The sequence below is a fragment of the Jaculus jaculus genome, chromosome 18 (assembly GCF_020740685.1).
Source record: "Jaculus jaculus isolate mJacJac1 chromosome 18, mJacJac1.mat.Y.cur, whole genome shotgun sequence".
In the NCBI taxonomy this organism is placed as follows: Eukaryota; Metazoa; Chordata; class Mammalia; order Rodentia; family Dipodidae; genus Jaculus; species Jaculus jaculus.
In genome coordinates this window covers 51,943,179-51,958,287 of record NC_059119.1, presented here as the reverse complement: position 1 = coordinate 51,958,287, position 15,109 = coordinate 51,943,179, and positions in this window count along the sequence as shown.

The following is a 15,109-nucleotide window of genomic DNA, read 5'->3' as shown; positions in this document are numbered from 1 at the left end:
AATCCCAGCACTTGGGAGGCAGAGGCAGGAGGATCGCTGAGAGTTCCAGGTTACCCTGAGACTACATCGTGAATTCCAGGTCAGCCTGGGCTAGAGTGCGACCCTACCTCAAGAAACAAACAACAGAAGAAAACGTAGTCTCAAAAGGAATAGACAGAACCAATAATAATGGCACCAGAGGGTCTCTTGGTATCATTGAGCTAAAGAAAATCAACACACAGTATAGAAAAAAATTGTATTACTTTGGTCCATAGTCACAGCATGCGGTTAAGAAAAACCACTGTAGGACATCTACCTTGGGAAACTTATGCAAAGAAATGCATTGCAAGGAGAGAAGGCAGTTTGTGACAAAATCAAATGACTTCTCTGCTGCAGTAGTCACATGGGAAGATTGATGTTTGTGGCAGACATATGGCTCGCAGGGGGAGGAATGAGATGAGGACACACGCTGCTGCTGGGGCAGGTGACACAGTAATTAGATCTCAGCACAGTGGTTCCTGCCATGTTTACATGGGAATCATCTTAAAAAATATTCAGAAGAAACAAAGCAGATGAGCATGGGAAATGATTTAGTGCGACGATCCAAATGAAACCAGGGCGCCAGAACTGAAATAAGGTTTTCATAAGGCTTCTGTGAGCAAATAAAACCAATTTGTCACATAAAATCTTATTGAATTAAGTGCATATAACCATTCAAGAACTCAAAAGCATTCGCCATAGATTACCACCTCATCATGCATGCTTTCGTGGCTTTTACGTGAACTAAGAGATAGCTATCTTGAGAATCCACTACACTATCCATATGTACAGGATTTTTCTTCTTTATAACAATTACATGACCTCATTGCACCCTAAAAACGAGAGATTTAATGGCTTGTCCAAGGATATAACCTTGTAAGCAACAGAACCACTGCCAAAAATTAGGGAATGTGTTGGGCTGGAAAGATGGCTCAACAGTTAAGGCACTTGCCTGCAAAGCCAAAGGACTCAGGTTCAATTCCTCAGGACCCAAGCAAACCAGATACACACGGTGGCGCATGAATCTGGCTTTCATTTGCAATGGTTAGAGGCTCTGGTGTACCCATTCTCTTTCCCTCTCTCTTCCTATCTCCCTCTCTCTTTCCCTCCCTCCCTCAAATAAATAAAAATAAATTTTAAAAAATTAGGGGATGTGTTTACAAAGGTAGTCCGCCTTCTGTGAGAGTGCTCGTTTTGTTTTGGAAGCATTGAGAACGTCATATGCAACTGGGAGCAATGGCAGTAAGAGAAGAAAAAGCAATGCAAGTGTTTGTTTGACAAGTTTACTTTTCCCCATTCTGCAGTGAGACCTTTGGGTTATGGTCTTGACTTTCAGGTCATGCACTTGTGCTAGTTGCTTGTGGTAAGACCTTGAACTTAAAAACTCTGCACTCAGGGGGAGCCATTTCTCTCTTGGCCATCTTTTAAAGTCTTCACAGCAGAAAGGCTATATAACTTAGTTCTTGTAGTTTTAGTTCTGGTAGTTTTCAACTGGATCACTGCTACTAGCTCTTTTAAAATTGAGATAGAAAGTCAATGCCTGAGGTCTGCAGAAGAAGGATTGAATTTTCAAATGATTCTTAACTAGTCTTCCAACTTTTAAATGTCAAGGTATTTAGAAAGCACACTGACAAGTGCAGTTTCAACAAAATTGCTTTAGAATGATTGATGTGGCTAAAATACATTTAAGCCTAAAGAAAATAGTACTCATAACCCCCACCTGATCAGACAATAATAAAACAATACACTAAATATTATAAATCACGAGGGTCATTTCCTGTGTTCTAGCTACACAACAGATTTCAAATTTTACTGCTACCTAACAAAAGCCCTTCATTATATGAAGTTGAATCAATGAATTTATTTAGTAAGAAATAAAACTTTTTTAAAAAAGTGCTAGACATGTAAAGGAATTAATTCAAATGATGTTAAGGATCAATGAAAAAAAATCAGTTCATTAGCACAATGCTTATGTAGGAATTACGTACACAAATCTGTTGACAGATTTCATTAATTTTAAGTTAGGTAAAAGTATGCCAATGACAAAAGCATGTGGCAGAATGAAGACCCACTCTCTTTTTAAACTCTTCAGCTCCTAACAGTAGCAAACATGTTTGATAACTTCCCATGCGCTACGTGATGACCAAGCACCGAGAGCTATAAACTTTTATCTGTGTTACTTTATTTGAAGAGATCCAATAAACAGTGTTAAGAAGAGCTAAGTCCAGAGTGAGTCAAATGGGGAAAGATCTCTGAGGGCAGAAGGATATGCAACAGAGAGTTTAATCTGTCAGCCATCTGTCTGAGCCTCTAGAGGAAGCCTGGGGGTAGACAGATGGAAGAAAGATCTCCTTAGGAAGGGTCTCAAGCACAGCTGAACGGAAGATTTCTGGCCCCTGCCAACAAGGGAAATCACAAAGTCAAATAATCTTTGTTATAAGATGAACTTGAGACCCACACAGAGCAATCTATTAAAATCCAGGTTGCCTAGAAAAGGACAAATTCTCTACACAGTGGATATTAAGAATAATTTATTGGCTGAGTTGAAAGGTCCTTTTTAAAAATGTTGAATTTTATAGGAACTAATGAAATTTATATTATATAGAGCTAGTGCATTAGTTCATGGAAACAACCCAGAAAGTTACCTAAGCTTCAAAACATTGACTAGGTCAAACTTTAACCTCCTAAGGATGAGAAAAGTCATTTTTATTACCTTCGAAAGTCCCATACTTCCAACATTTTCCAAGCACTTTCTCTTTGGAGTAATTAAAATAAGAACCTCTAGCCTCTGAGTTGCTTTTTATTTTATTTTATTTTTTCCTTCTTTGGATTCCATACCAGAGTGATATTTACTTGTTTGAACTTTTTCCTCCGATGAACTTTCCTTAAAAGTCCCACTATGGGATAAATACTGTACTACTAAAACAAATGTACCGGTCAGATGAGCCACAAAACAAGATTTCTCCCACTCTTTTTCCTATTTCCCCAGACCATACATGCGGGCTTGCATTGGTGAAAGACATCATAAATGGAAAAAAGAAACATATCTGGAAGCAAATCCATAAAAAAAGATGGTTTTTTTTTTTCCCCCATGTTACTGCTTCCATCATGTCAAGGTCAAACCTGAACTAAGAAAGCAGATGCTGGGCTGGAGGGATTGCTTAGTAGTTAAGGCACTTGCCTGCAAAGGCAAAGGACCCAGGTTCCATTCCCCAAGACCCACGTTAGCCAGATGCACAAGGGGGCTCATGCATCTAGAGTTCGTTTGCAGTGGCTAGAGGCCCTGGCGTGCCCATTCTCTCTCTCTCTCTCCCTCTTTCTCTGTCAAATAAATAAATAAAAATAATAAAAAAGAAAGAAAGAAAGCAGTTGCTTACACTGACTTGGAGAGTGTTTCTATTCCAGGCAACTATTTACAGAGAAGCTCCTAGGTTAAGTGCATAAGGAAAGTGCTGAGGTTAGAAATACAGTAAGGGTCCATTCGCAAGAAGATGTAACACCCACAAACAACGAAGACAAAAGATAGAAAATGCCAAGTGTCATGAGATACGGAAGCATGCATCTAAAGTATAATCATTGACAAACAAAAATTAGTTGTATATATTTCTACAGAAATAAATCTCTCAGGCTGAAGAGATGGCTTAGCAGTTAAGCACTTGCCTGTGAAGCCTAAGGACCCCGGTTTGAGGTTCGATTCCCCAGGACCCACGTTAGCCAGGTGCACAAGGGGGCGCACACATCTGGAGTTCATTTGCAGTGGCTGGAGACCCTGGCACGCCCATTATCACTCTATCTCTCTGACTCTTTCTCTCTCTGTCACTCTTAAATAAATAAATAAAAACAATAAAAATAAATCTCTCTCTCTCTCTCTCTCTCTCTCTCTCTCTCTCTTTCCTGGCTTTGTGAGCTCAGCATTCCTCTCTAGATTATCATCATCAATTCAGCAATGGATTGTAATTGAACCTGACTCCTAGAAGTCAGTGTAGAGACCCGAGATGTAAATTTACACGCTGAGTAGGCACAGGTAGAAATCAATGAAGGGGTTGATTCAGCGTGATCTGAAATGCATGAAATTGCTAATGGGATACAGGAAAAGAGTTACACACACACACACACACACACACACAAGGGCTGTGGAGAGTTGAAGTGGTCTAATGCACTAGTCATAAGTTCTTGGTCCTAGAATTCTCATGATTTATGAGCATGGCAAATAAATTCCAACTACAACGTGCCTTGCCCTCCTGATCAGCACTAGCCTCTCGGATCCCATTCACCAAGCGTGCTAAACAGACTGAGTGCACCACAAGGCTTTTTATTCCTGATACTAGCATAATTCTAGGCTCATAATAGAGACACAGAAAGAATTGATTCAATGAACAAATATATTCTTGACTCTCATGCCCTAGTCTCCTGTGGCTGGGCACCCTGGCTTAGCTAGGGAATTCACAGTTTTGCCCCCCCCCCCAAAAAAAAAAGCTCCACTTCCAGAGATGAGTCTCAGGAAAGCCTGGATGGCTGGTCACCATACTTCCTAACATCTCCCTCTTTCCCTATTTATGCTTCAGATAAGTCTGTGGAAATGGGGATCTTTTTTCATCCTTCCTGGGCATATTTAGGACTACATGCGTTTCTTCAACAGAGTATCTAATAGCTAGGAAATGCATTTCTTCAGTATATTAATTTTCCCATGAAGTGAACATAAAATAAACTGATTTTTTTTCATTTTTCCCTAGTATTATGACGAGTAGAGGTAAGGGCTACAAATAAAAACAATAATAATCCATCTATTTTTCAAGAGCTGTTATCTCCCTGAATAAATTATGATAATATTGAGGCTGGAGAGATGATTTAGCAGTTAAGTGCTTGCCTGTGAAGCCTCGAGGCTCGATTCCCCAGGACCCATGTAAGCCAGATGCACAAGGTGGCACATGTATCTGGAGTTCATTTGTAGTGTCTGGATGCCCTGGTGTGCCCATTCTCTCCCTCCCTCTCTCTCTCTCGCTCTCACTCTCAAATAAATGAATAAATAAAAATCAAAAAAAGTTATGATGATATGAACCCAGAACATACAGTTTCAAGAGATGTGACAGACAAAATCCTAACTGATGGTGATGTGAGAAGATCTGGCCATTGTGAGAGCAAAGATCTCAGGCCAGTACAGAAACACAGCCTGGTGGGGAACCACAAAATAGAAAAGCAGGGGCTGGAGAGATGTCTTAGTGGTGAAACGCTTGCCTGTGAAGTCTAAGGACCCTGATTTGGGGCTCAATTCCCCAGGACCCACGTAAGCCAGATGCACAAGCTGGCACATGCATCTGGAGTTTGCTTGCAGTGGTTGGAGGCCCTGGTGCACCTATTTTTTCTCTCTCTCTCGCTCTTTCTCTCTCTCTCTTTCTCTCTGCCTCTTTCTCTCTCTGTCTGTCGCTCTCAAAGAAATAAATAAAAATAAACAAAATAAATAGAAAACCAATACTGAAATGTGTATCGAAATGGCAATTACTATTTTCTCTTTCTCTCTCCTCCTGTTCCTCCTCGTCATCATCCTCTTTCTCCTCTTCCTCCTTCGCTTTCTTTATTTCCCAAATGTATCCTAACTTTCAGCTGAGTCATGAGACAAGAAGGTTAACATTCCATCAGCCATGCAGCCTGCCAGCTCTGGAAAATGCCTGGCAGCAGTGCCATGAAGTTCCAGCAACCCCTCAGAGTCATGAGCCATCCCAGGATCATGAGTAGGAGCTTGGAAGGAAAGAGAGATTTTTAAAAAGTCTGGGTTTTCATGCCTGACACACAAGAATTGTCATTCTACTTCACTCTGCTAGAAGTAGGAGAATTTCACCACCTTGCACTGACGTCTGGCTGGATTAGGAAGTGTTTCTCCATCTCCTACTAGTGGGATGCTACAGCTGTGTGAAAATTTCCATAGTTAACCTTATGTAACAGTACCTTATGTGACACATACCAATGTCCAGAGAAATCTCTAGAACTCATCTGGTCCCAAAACGTCAAGTCCCGAATCTTCAGTTCAATAACAACAATAAAAAAAAAAAAAAAAATCTGTTTCAGTGATGGAAGGAAAACGGATTCTTAAACGTAGTAGAAGTTAACTTTTGATTGCATATATGTTGGATTTGATGGAATGTCTACTTAATCTACCCTGAAATGTACTTCTTCTGTGTTTTACTCTTGGATGACATTAAGAGCTTCGTTCATTCATTCAAAAATGTTCACAGGTATGCAGACCCCTCCCTGATACACTGCAGGTGACCAGACAGACCCACTAGAATCAACAAAGTATTAATAAGCAGCTACAACAGATTATAAGTCATAAAGTGCTACTTCTTTAAATAGTATAAAATAGCACAGGTGACAGAGAAGCAGAAATAGGCTTGCTAGATCTGGTTGACTCAAACTTGAGACAAGGCCTTTTATTTTTCAGAAGCCTCCAACAGTCTCTCTGCTCCTTTGCATTGCTGTATGACGGCTGGGTGAGTTAACGTGTACAGGATTTGGTTTGACTTGGGCATTAACTTGAGCAAGATGTATTGTTGAAAATATTTACATCCAATAGAAATTAGGCTAATTAGAGAACTGATAAGATATCCTAACAGAGTTGTTCATTGTTCACACAATGGAAAAGAAACAGATCCAAAAATCAGAGATAGCCAGGAGTAATACCTCTGACTTATATAATTGAAGAAATTGAAGAAAAAAAGAAAAACTGAGGCAGAACAATTACCATCCAGGGATACAAAGTTAGTTCCAGGCCATCCGGGGCTAAATAGCCAAATCATGTAACAAAAAGAAAATTACAAACAGGGGCCCGAGAAATGGCCTAGCTGTTAAGGAGCTCGCTTGCAAACCCTAATGACCCATCTTAGATTCTCCAGGTCCCATGCAAACCACACATACATGCATCTAAAGTTCATTTGCAGTGGCTAGGGGCCCTGGTGCGCGCGCGCTCCCTCTCTCTTTTTCTCTCTCCCTCCCTCCTCTCTGTCTGAAATAAAAATAAATTTAAAACAAAACTTAAAAAAAATGCAAGTAGCATAGAATTCGAGGTTAAATTTCTGTCTTTAATTTTGATTCCGTCACATCATACATATGTGACCTTGTGACCACTTTTTTTAGGCAAGCTGGGTTTCATTTCGCTTATTCATGCTGTGCAATACAATGCCCTTCAATGCTTCAAAGAGTGATCACAGCATGAGTGGCCAACTTTCAGTGCCTGTGATTGGCCTCGGAGCATCTCACTCAGTTTCTATCAGGACACATTTATTTTGAATTTTGAAAATTTTGAAAACAACGTAAGCATTCGGCCATGCCAAGAACCAAACATAAGTGAAAATAACATTTGAAATTATGTGGAGCTTTAGAGAAACATACATAAAAACACTATGTTTGTCATTTTTCTCTATAAGCCAAAACAAGTTCACTAACCCTCAAAACTGCCACTTTTAGCTCTTGTTTAAACTGCCATACTTTAAAAGTAAGTAACCTGACGTATGTAGAACTCGGAGTTTACTGAAGCTACATACCCTTCCTTTGTGCCTAATGTTTCTAGAGTGGAGGGGGACAATCTATTCTTACTGCTGTAGAGGAAACCTTTCTATTGTCTGCTGAAAGTCACTGCTGATTAGATTGGGGTAACAGCCATGAAGTAGGGGTAGAGTCCTGGTTTTATATTTGATATTCATTAACCCTTCCTTAGGAAATTTCAACATTTAACCAGGGGCCTGTCATCATTCTGTCTCATTTTATTTCCCTAGAAAAGAAAAAAAAAGAAAAACTGAGGCAGAACAATTACCATCCAGGGATACAAAGTTAGTTCCAGGCCATCCGGGGCTAAATAGCCAAATCATGTAACAAAAAGAAAATTACAAACAGGGGCCCGAGAAATGGCCTAGCTGTTAAGGAGCTCGCTTGCAAACCCTAATGACCCATCTTAGATTCTCCAGGTCCCATGCAAACCACACATACATGCATCTAAAGTTCATTTGCAGTGGCTAGGGGCCCTGGTTTGAAATTAGAAACTGGAATGATTGAGTTGGTCACAGCTTTATCTTATGTGTTCTTTAACTAAGTAATTCACTAGTTAAGAGTTCATTTTATTGACTCTTTTCATCAGGAATGATTGCTCACTATGTTTTTCAATAACATTTTTTGAAGTATTTGTATTTATTTGCAAGCAGAGAGATAAAAGAGAGAATGGGCGCACCAGTGCTTCCAGCCACTGTAAACGAATGCCAGATGCATGCGCTGCCTTGTGCATCTGACCTTAAGTGGGTCCTGGGGAATCGAACCTGGGTCCTTTGGCTTTGCAAGTAAGTACCTTACCCACTAAGTCATTTCTCCAGGTCATCATTTTTTTTTTTTTAAGTAGGAACATTTTGCTGTGAAAAAAAAACTTACAGGGAGGTTTATAATGACTTCTTCTTCCCTCCAAACTAGTGTGTATCTATCTATTTGCCCTGGCTTGGGAAGGGGGAGGTTTCCATGTGAATCTGTGTCATCCAGATTGTGCTGGGCTATGGCGGTGGCTGTTTCAGAAAATGGATGGACGCTTTGGGCATGTCTGGACTCTGGAAGTCCTTCAGAAACTTAAACAGGAAAAGAGCTAAACAGAACATCAGACAGTATCACTTTCTAACACAAAATGTTGGCTTCAAAAGCAAGAAGGTACGGTCCGGGTCATAAATTTAGAGTTTGTCGCTGTGGGCATCAGGTAGTGCCACCAGCCACGCCCTGGCAGGGGGCTGTGCGTGAGAAGCGCAGGGAAGAGGAGACAGCGTCACAGAGCATCCTTCTGTTCTCGCTAGATCAGTGACTCACGGCACACACGGCGAAGGCATCCAGTTCGTGCTGCCTGGAGGAGCTTAGACAAATGGGCTATACATAGGTTGAATGTGTGATTTGATCCCCATTAGAATCAGGTTATAAATACATGAGGAAACCAGGCCTACACTAAACTGGCAGGAAACAGATGTGTCCCTTGCTCTAGGAGAGGAGTTTGAACTTAGAGATGCACAGACTCTTTTTTTTTTTTTTTATGAATTTGGAGTCTACAGGTGAACTTCAGAGATTTTGTGACTATCCATAGCTTTCTTCCCAAAATGACCAATTATCTAAAAACTGGTGAAAAAAAAAGATTGATTACTTTGGCAGAGGGTTATTAACATTGTAACATTGATGTTTTGCTTCCATTAATAATGTATTTGCATTTTGCCTGCTTGAAATTATGACCTATGGATGATTCTGTGGTAGGGTTATGTTCCTATAGGTTTAGAAGATTAAATACATCTACTTCTCTTGTCCATATATTATACCCAGGCTGACTTTAAAAGTTATATATTAGCTGGGCGTGGTGGCACACACCTTTAATTCCAGCACTGGGGAGGCAGAGATAGGAGGATCTCCATGAGTTCGAGGCCACCCTGAGACTGCATAGTGAATTCCAGGTTAGCCTGGGCTAGAGTGAGACCCTACCTTGAGAAACAAAGCAAAACAAACAAAAAAGTTTTAATAAAAAATAGATAAATGGATAAAACATGCCAGAGGGCAATTTACACAGAGAAACATAATTATTAATGTCAGAGTATACAGAAATACTTAAATGTACTCATACTCCGGGTAACAAAAATTAAAATAACAAGACAGGACTTTATTCCTCATTAATTAATTAATAAAAATTAGTATGCCATACATTGGTGAGAACGTGAAGCAAGAATGCTCATGCTGGGTGGCAGGTATCAGACGATGTGAGCTCCTGGGGAGCTTCCTGGCAACACTTCCTTCGAACAAGATCGCTGACCCTGAAGCATTGCCCTGGGCTTTACATCTAAAAGAAATTTTCACAACATCTCCATAAATGCCAGATTAATAAGCTGTTTGTCACTGTGTTATTTACAGAAATAGGTACTTGAAAGTAAATTATGGGGTTTATATGTGAATAAATAAGTAAGAAAATCACAGTCGACTTAAACTGTTCCACTGGTAAAAGATAAAAATAAAAATATATAATATTTTATCTTTTGGATTATATGTATAATCAAAGTGTAATCAACTGGAATAATAACTTAAACTCACACATTAAAAACTTACAGTACAAGTGAGAGTTAGAGGCAGGAGAAGGAAAATGAAAGTGAATCGAAATGCAGGAAGGTGGCCTGGAGAGTTTCCTTAGTGGCTAAGGCGTTTGCCTGCAAAGCCTAAGGACCCAGGTTCGATTCTCCAGGACCCACATAAGCCAGATGCACAAGGGGGCGCATGCGTCTGGAGTTTGTTTGCAGTAGCCAGAGGCCCTGGCGCGCCCATTCTCTCTGTGTCTGCTTCTCGCCTATCTTTCTCTCTCTGCTTACAAATAAATAAATAAAAATTTTAAAAACTACAGGAAGGTGACAATCATGTGCTGTAAAAAAAACATCATTCCTGCCCTTAAGTATTGGGAAATATATAAACATAGACAGTCCAAAAATAAGTGAAAATAGGCAAAAATGTTTGCTTAGAAGATATAGACTGTGTCAGTTACTTTCTCACTGCTGAAATAAAATACCTAACAAGAAGCAATTTATGGAAGGATAGGGTTTAATTCGCATGTACCCTCCAGAGGGTAGAATCCATCAAGGCAAGAGGAGCAGGACAGAAGCAAGAAACACCATCACAACATCATATCCACAGGGAGGATGGAGAGAGCGAGGGAAAGAAAGCGCAAGGGAAAAAGAAAGAAAGAAGACAGAGAAAAGAGCTGGTGGGACTGGGCTACATATTCTCAAGGCCCACTCCCAATGTCACGTTTCCTCCAGTAAGGCTTTACTTCCTAAAGGTTTTATTATCTCCGAGGACAGGTTTGCCAGCAAGGAATTAAGTATTCAAACACATGAGCCTATGGAGGAGACATTATCTTCAAACCATGACATTCCACTTCTGACTCCCATAGACTGATGACCATCTTATGATGCAAAGCACATTGAGTCCAACTTTGAAATCTCCCATAACCATATTTTTCTTTTTCTTCTTTCTTTCCTTTTTTTTTTTTTGGTTAGCAATACCACCATTTTGGTCCCTTCACATTCAAACTACAACATCTGAGCAACTATTTCTTTAAGCTTTTAGTACACCTTAGAAATGGTGTGATTTTTTTTTTTTTTTCTGGTTTCATGTATAATCAGCTTCCATGACATTGAGCTTTCAAGTAACAGTCTCTGTTTAGAAAATAAGATACAAATTTCCAATTGCTTGAAGGAAATAAGTTAGAAAAAAAGGTAGAAAATACTAAAGCTATATAATCATAATTTAAACATAAATAAATTTATGGTTTATAATTTAAAAGTCATGACCACAAAACTATAAGAAAAATCCATAAGGTAGAGAAAATGGGGTAGAAAGCAAGGGTGAGGAGAATGGGAAGCATCCTTGGTATTTTTACCTTCATAGAAAGGATACCTTGTTGAGTAGAATAGATGTGATAGAATGCAATGTTTTTTTGGTTTTTTTTTTGGTTTTTTTGGTTTTTTTGCAGACACTGTAATGTCCTTCAACAGGTTGAATCACACATCTTGAGAGGACTTATATCCTATAGTATTGTTGATGCCTAAAGTTTGGTATTGTATTAAAAACTCTGTATGATAAAATTGAATAATTGAGTAAAATTTAAATATTTTATGATGCTAATCACTTCAATGACATTGTATTGTGCATTAACAATTACACTTGATTCATCTGTTCTTTCATCAGATTTCCACTGAATATTTCCAATATACCTCAAGTGCTACTAGATCCTAGATCTAATTTAGAAAATGCTTATTTTCCTTTAGTTAACTTTCTTCTGCTGATGCGTACATGCACTCCATTTTATTATCTGTTCTTCAGTTGTTGGGCACCAAGATTGCATATAGTCATCTTAAGTGAAATAAGCTACTCTCAGAAACACAGATCTCATATGTTTCCTCTCATTTCGGGTTTCTAGATTTCATATAATACACAAAGTCATATGTAAATATGTATGACATAAAAGTAGTAGTGAATTGGCCTATGGATTAAAAAGGAGACTAATGGGAGAAGTAGAGAAAAAGAAGAGAAAGATAGTGCTAAGATATGTGCAATGTGCAATATGTGTACATAAAACATCTTTATGTAATATGGTACATATGCACAATGAATACACTCAATTAAATTAAAAATATATAAAATGTTAAAAACAAAAAGTTAAAACTTTTAACTGGCTGCTCAAAAATATGCACATGGTACTAGTGGTAGGCACAAAAATGTTCTCCCCCCTCCCTCTCTCTCTTTCTCTTTCAAATGAATAAATAAAAAATGTATTTTTTAAAAGGGGGAGGCGAGAGGAGATGATTAAAGGCAATTTGCTTGCAAGGCCTGACAGCCTGGGTTCAATGCTCTAGTACCCAAGGAGAGCCAGATGCACAAAGTGGTGAATGTGTCTGGACTTTGGTTTGCAGTGACAGGAGGCCCTGGCACGTATCTTCTCTCTCCCTCTCTCTGTCTCTTTCAAATGAATAAACATTTTTAAACCCCCCCCCCAACGATGCCATACCCTCATCTCAGAGCTCTATGAGTATCCTATCTTACTTAGCAAAGGGACTTTGCAGGAGTGATGAAGGACTTTTAATGGCGATGCTCTTCTGCATCATAGAGGTGGGTGTGATGCATCATTAAGCGTCCCTTGGATGGAAAGCAGGGAGCAGGGCAGTTAGAGTCAAATACAGGCATGCGAGCCTGACGCAGGGGCCACGGTGTGAGTGAAACTCAACGAGGGTGCTACTGTTGAAGACAGAGGGAACACCTTGAGCAAAGGAAGTGAGTAGCATGCAGTAAGCTGGCAAATGTAGGGAGTATTCTCCCCTGAGATTGTGCCCACAATAACACCTTCATTTTAGCCTCTGAAGGCCTGTTTTTCACTTCCCACTTCCAGCACTCTGAAAGAATGAATGCATATTGTCTTAAACAACTAAATCTGTGGTGATGTGCTGTGGTGATGATAGACGCTTAATGCATTTCCTCAGTTGAGAAACTTTGGATGTAGTGAAGGAGATCGGCAAGTTAATACATGGAGTGTCTAGTGTTGAGTTTGTTAATGGAGTTACTGACAAACTATTAATCCCTAAGGGAGCTCCTCTGAGAAGCACATAGATTTAAATGGCGTGTCTAACTTTGTCCTTAAATATTTATTATCTGTTCTTTTTACTATAGTATAGTTAATCTGAAACGTCTGAGATACGCCTTCTGGTAATATGTAGATAACACGATGACTTTTGAGTAGAAATTTGTACAGATACAGGTGATATGAAAATACATTAATTTTTTAACCAACTCCAGAAGGAATGAATAACAGTGAAGTACATGCAATCTTCAGGTTGGGATAGAGAGATGGCTCAGCAGTTAAGTGCACTTCCTACTTGAGAATGAGGGCCTGAGGGAGTCTGAGAGTTCCCATGAAAATTAGGTATGTACACAGTTTGTATACAGCCATGTTGGTGACATTGTTAGCCTCCTCCCTGTCCTCCCCCCTCTGCAGGGACCCTCCTACTTGCGGAATATGGGTGCTGCATTGTGGGGTGAGCCATCAGTTATGAGTAGGAAGCAACGTCTCTGTGTATCGTGACCCAATGTGTGGCGCTAACAATCTTTCCACTCCCTCTTCTGCAAATTTCCCTGAGCCATGTTGGGTTTGTTTTAGGTGTTCTTTGGTGATGGGGTCTTGGGAGCCTCTATGTCTCTGGATCTCTGGTTTGGTAGGAGTTGAGTGTTCTCTGTGTCTGCCTCCTTCACCCTTGTGCTGGTACCAGGTTCACCAAGAAAGCAGCACTCTTGCTCATTTCCCCAGTTACTCTGTGATTTCAGCTGGGGTCCTTTCTCTGTTTCCTATCTCACCATAGGATTACAGGTGCTCACTACTGTGCCCAGCTTTATTTATGTGGGTTCTGGGAACCCCAACTCAGATCCTTGTGCATACATATCAGGCATTCTACCCACTGAGTCATTGCCCCAACCTTTCTATAACATTTTTTTTTGTTTGTTTTTTTGAGGCAGGGTTTCCCTCTAGCTCAGGCTGACCTGGAATTAGCTATGTAGTCTCAGGGTGGCCTCGAGCTCATGGTGATTCTCCTACCTTCACCACCTGAGTGATGGGATTACAGGTGTGCGCCACCACGCCCGGATTCTATAACATTTTTAGACTTGGGCTGTTTGTGCAATGGTGAATAGGTTTCTAACTCTCTTAGTACCACAGACATAAGTTTGAGTGTGGTAAAATAAAATGCTAAGCAGGGTGTGGTAGTCCATGTCTGTCACCCAGCACATTGTAGGGAGAGGGAGATAAATCCCTGTAAATTTGAGGCTAGCCTGGTCTACCTAGCCACAAGTTCAGGTCAGCCTAAGCTACAGAATGACACCCTGCCTCATAGTTAAATAAATACATAGATAATAAAATACTGGCTGGGTTTGGTGGCACATGCCTTTAATCCCAGCATTTGGGAGGCAGAGGTAGGAGGATTGCTGTGAGTTCGAGGCCATCATGAGAATGCAGAGTGAATTCCAGGTCAGCCTGGTTTAGAGTGAGATCTTACCTTGCAAAACCAACAACAACAACAAAAGACAAACCCTGAATGGTTTTGCTGTTGGCCAATAGTCTTAATTAGGAAAACACTCCACTGTATTGTGTTATTTGTATGTTGATTCCACTCTTCTAGTTTGCATGTGCCAAAACTAAAAATAATAATTATAATCCTTTTAAAGATTCTGATAATTTTTGTGTATGTCCCACAAAATGTGAAAAACAATCACAGTGTCCAAATGCATTATGATGCTATATTACATGGATTATAATATTTGTTAAATTTCTTAAAGATTAAATATTTGTTAGATTTCTAAAGATTTCCAAAGGCATAGTATATGAATAAAAATAGAGTTGCAAGAGAAAAGTAATATCACCTTGAAGTTGTCCAAAAAAGAACTTATTTCCATTATAAGTGAAACTATATATGGACACTATGTTAGAAAGAGCACTGGTCACTGGGCTACTTAATTTCTGTAAAACAACAAAAAAGAATTTTTGAAGGTGTTAGGTGTCTTCTCC